The sequence below is a fragment of the Mesoplodon mirus genome (genome assembly GCF_964341445.2).
Source record: "Mesoplodon mirus genome assembly, chromosome: 5".
Classification (NCBI taxonomy): domain Eukaryota; kingdom Metazoa; phylum Chordata; class Mammalia; order Artiodactyla; family Ziphiidae; genus Mesoplodon; species Mesoplodon mirus.
This window is the reverse complement of record NC_138980.1, coordinates 114,610,090-114,615,169: the sequence shown is the minus strand read 5'-3', so window position 1 is coordinate 114,615,169 and position 5,080 is coordinate 114,610,090. Positions and strand designations below refer to the sequence as shown.

At 40.2% G+C, this 5,080-nt stretch overlaps 1 pseudogene across 1 annotated transcript; it reads left to right on the top strand.

Annotated features, from left to right (window-relative positions):
• Window positions 1–2,501: 2,501 nt before the first annotated feature.
• LOC309804381 (large ribosomal subunit protein uL30-like) lies at window positions 2,502–3,877 on the top strand (annotated as a pseudogene). Its single transcript has 2 exons — window positions 2,502–2,566; window positions 2,976–3,877. The product of its transcript is annotated as a large ribosomal subunit protein uL30-like (transcript).
• The last annotated feature ends 1,203 nt before the right edge of the window (window positions 3,878–5,080 follow it).

Here is a 5,080-nt window from a genome sequence, read left to right as displayed (position 1 = left end):
ACTCAGCCCATCCACCAGCAGGGTGGCATCAACCCTGGGACCACCTAGGCTCCAGTCCTGCTCACCATCAGGCCAACATCAACTCTGAGATACCTTGGACCCCTCAGCCAGCCATCCCAGGATTCAGCCTCAACCCCTAACAGGCTGACACAAGCTTTGGGACACCCTGCACCCTGCAGCCAGCCATGTCAGGAATAGGCCTCACCCACAAGAGGGCCAACATCAGCTCCAGGATCCCCAGGGCCTGCAGCCAGAGACCCTAGGATCCAGCTTTGCCTACCAGTGGGCTGGCACTAACACCAGGACTTGGCTTCACCCATTGGTGGGCAGGTACCAGGCCCAGGATCTCCTGGGCCCTGACACCACCCATCAGCAGGTAGACAGCGAACCCAGGACAACCACAGCCCTTCACCCTCCCTCGTCAGGACCCAGCCAACCCACCAGCAAGCTGGCACCAGACCCAGGATGCCATGGGTCCTGGCCCCATCAAACAGCAGGCCAACACTAGCTTTGAGATACCTTTGACCCCTCAGCCAGCTGCCTAGGATCCCTCCCTATTTACCAGTGGGCCAGTACCAGCTTTGGGACACCCTAGAACCTGTAGCTAGTCATATTAGGAATTGACCCCATGCACCAGCAGGCCAACATTAGATCTGGGAATCCTGGCCTCACAACCACCCACCCCAGAACCTGGTTCTGCCTACCAGTGGGCCAGCACTAGTCCTGGGTTCCCCCAGGGTTCCATAGCCAGCTACCTCCTGACCTATCCCTGCCAACCAGTGGCCAGTAACCTCTGCACAAGGCAGGGCTGGCTACCAACTGGACCAGGGGCCAGCCATGACTACCAGCCTGCAAACAGTAGTCAGCCAGCCACAACAGAGGGACCCACACAGTCCAAATAGGGAGTACCACTAGAGAATATAGCTCTGATGACCAGAGGAGAATGCACTGCTAAGATGCATAGGATGTCTCCTACAAAAGGCCACTTCTCCAAGTTGGGAAATGTAAACAATCTACAAGATACATAGGAACAAAGTCAGGAAATTAGGTAAAAAGAGATGACAGAGGAACATGTTTCAAAGGAAGGAATAAGACAAACCCCCAGAAGAACTACATAAAATGGAGATGGTAATGATCATAAAGATTATCAGAGACTCAGAGAAGGATGAACACAGTGAGAAGTTTAACAAAAAGTTAGAAAATATAAAGAAGAACCAAAAAGAGCTGAAGAATACAAAATTGAAATGAAAAACCACACTAGAAGGAATCAATATAGATTATAAGATACAGAGGAATAAGAATGGATCATTAAGCTGGAAGGCAGAGTAGTAGAAATCACTGAAGCTGAACAGAAAAAAAGAAAAAAACAACAAAAAGAAATTAGGACAGTTTAAGAAATCTCTGGGACATCAAGCATACTAACATTCACATTATAGGGATCCCAGAAGAGAGAAAGAAAGGGGCAGAGAACATATTTGAACATAACAGCTGAAAACTTCCCTAACCTGTGAAAGAAAACAGATATCCAGGTCCAGGAACCACAGAGAGTCCCACACAGGATCAACCCAAAGAGGACCAAACCAAGACACACTGTAATTAAAATGGCAAAAGTTAAAGAGAGGATATTAAAAACAGCAAGGAAAAGCAACAAATTACATACAAGGGAACTCTCATAAGGCTATGATCTGACCTTTTCAGCAGAAACTCTGCAGGCTAGAAGTGGATGGCACAATATATTTAAAACAATGAAAGGGAAAAATCTAAAACCAAGAATACTCTACCTGGAAAGGCTTTCATTCAGATTTGATGGAGAGATCAAAAGTTTTACAGACAAGCAAAATCTAAGAGTTCAGCACCACCAAACCAGCTTTATGAGAAATATTACAGGAACTTTTGTAAGTGAAAATGGAAAGGACACAACTACAAATGTGAAAATTACAAAAGGAAAAAGCTCATCAGTAAAGGCAAATGTACAGTAAAGGTAGTAAATCAACCACATATAAAGTTAGTAGGAAGGTTAAAAGACAATGGTAGTAAAATCATCTATAGCTGCAATAAGTAGTTAAGGGAAACACAAATGTATAAAATATGATGTCAAAAACAGCAATCATGGGTGAGGGGAGTAAAAATGTAGGTCTGTTGAAATGAGTTTGAAATTAAGAGATAATCAACTTAAAATAATCACACACACACACACACACATATATATATATATATACACACACACACACACAGATTGCTATATATAAACCTTATGGTAACTACAAACCAAAAATCTATAAAAGATACACACACAAAAAAGAGAAAATAATCCAAACATAAACTAAAGATAGTCATCAAATCAGAAGGGAAGAGAACAAAAGAAGAACAAAAAGAACTACAAGACAACCCCCAAGTAATTAACAAATTGGCAATAAGTACATACCTATCAATAATTACTTTAAATGTAAATGGACTAGACACTCCAATCAAAAGTCATATGGTGCTCTTTCCTGGCTGGAACCATGGAGGGTGCAGAAGAGAAGAAAAAGAAGGTTCCTGCTATGCCAGAAACCCTTAAGAAAAAGTGAAAGATGGGACTTCCCTGGTGGTCCAGTGGTTAAGAATGCCTTCCAATGCAGGGGACACAGGTTTGATCCCTGGTTGGGGAACTAAGATCCTACATGCCACAGGGCAACTAAGCCTGCACACTCTACAGCCTGTGCACCACAACTAGAGAGTCCATGTGTTGCAACTACTGAGCCCATGTACTCTGGAGCCCGCATGCCACAACTAGAGAGCCTGCACACTGCAACTACTGAGCCTGGGCACTCTGGAGCCCATGCGCCACAACTAGAGAGAAGACTGTGTGCCGCAGTGAAAGATCTCACATGCCGCAATGGAGATCCCACATGCTGTAACTAAGACCCGATCCAGCCAAATAAATAAATGGATAAATGAATGAATAAATATTTTTTTTAAAAAAAGAAAAAGAGAAAGAATTTCACAGAGCTTAAGATCAAGAGCCTAAGAAAGAAATCTGCCCAAAAGATGTTTTGAAAGGCAAGGAGGAAGCTTATCTATGAAAAAGCTAAGCACTATCAAAAGGAATACAGGCAGACTGAAATCTGAACGGCTAGGATGGCAAGAAAAGCCGGCAACTTCCAGGTACCCACAGAACCCAAATTGGCATTTGTCCTCAGTATCAGACGTATCAGTGGTGTGAGCCCAAAGGTTTGAAAGGTGTTGCAGCTCCTTCACCTCTGTCAGATCTTCAATTGCACCTTTGTAAAGCTCAACAAGGCTTCAAGTAACATGCTGAGAATTGTGGAACCATACATTGCATGGGGATACTCAAAACTGAAGTCAGTAAATGAATTGATCTACAAGCATGGTTTTGGTAAAATCAACAAGAAGCAAATTGCCCTGATGTATAATGTGTTGATTGCTTGATCTCTTGGCAAACATGGCATCATCTGCATGGAGGATCTGATTCATGAGATCTATACTGTTGGAAAACTATTCAAAGAAGTAAACAACTTCTGTGGCCCTTCAAATTGTCTTCTCCATGAGGCAGAATGAAGAAAAAGATTACCCATTTTGTAGAAGGTGGAGATGCTGGCAACAGGAAAGACCAGATCAACAGGCTTATTAGAAGGATGAACTAAGGTATCTACCATGATTATTTTTGTAATCTAGTCAGTTAATAAACAGTGACTGTTTTCAAATTGAAAAAACATTTCACAGAATGGCTGAATGGATACAAAAACATGATCCATATATATGCTGCCTACAAGAGACTCACTTCACATCTAAAAATACACACAGGCTGAAAGTAGTGGATGGAAAAGGTATCCCATGCAAATGAAAATGAAAAGAAAGCCAGGGTAGCAATATTTATATTAGACAAAATGACTTTAAAACAAAGACTGTAACAAGAGATAAAGAAGGATATTACCTAATGATCAAGTGATGAATCCCAGAAGAAAACATAACAATTTAAAATATACATGCACACAACATAAGAGCACCTAAATACATAAAGCATATATTAACAGACACAAGGGAGAAATTGACAGCAACACAATAATAGTAAGGGCCTTTAACAGCCCCACTTAAATCAATGGACAAATCATCCAGATAGAAAATTAATAAGGAAACACTGGCCTCAAATAACACATTAGGCCAAATGGATTTTATACACATATATAGACCATTCTATCAAAAAGCAGTAGAGTACACGTTCATTTCAAGTGCACATGGAACATTCTCCAGGATAGATTACATGTTAGGCAACAAAACAAACTCTCACTAAATTTAAGAAAACTGAAATTATATCGAGTGTCTTTTCTGACCACAAGTCTATGAGACTAGAAATCAACTACAATGAAAAAACTGCAAAAAACACAAACATGTGGAGCTAAACAATATGCTACTAAACAACCAATGGATTACTGAAGAAATTTAAAAAGACATTTAAAAATACCTGGAGACAAATGAAAATGGAAGCACAAATATCCAAATCCATGGGAAGCAGCAAAAGCAGTTCTAAGAGGGAAGTGTATAGAAATATAAGCCTAAGAAATCTCAAGTAAACAAACTAACCTCACAACTAAAGGAACCAGAAAAAAGAAAACACAAAACCCAAAGTTAGAAGATATAGAAGAAATCTAAGTGTCCATTAACAGATGAATGGATAAAGAAGAGGTGGAATATGGAATGGAATACTACTCAGCCATTAAAAAGAATGAAATTTTGTCATTTGCAGCAGCATGGATGGACTTGAAAGGTATTATGCTAAGTGAAATAAGTCAGAGAGAGAAAGACAAATACTGTATGATATCACTTATATGTAGAATCTAAAAAAACACAACCAACTAGTGAATATAACAAAAAAGAAACAGGCTCACAGATATAGAGATCAAATTAGTGGTTATCAGTGGGGAGAGGCAAGAGGGAAGGGGCAATACAGGAGGGTAAGGGATTAAGAGGTACAAACTATTATGTATAAAATAAACTACAAGGATACATTGTACAATACATGAAATATAGACAATATTTTATAACTACAAATAGAGCAAAATCTTTAAAAATTTTGAAT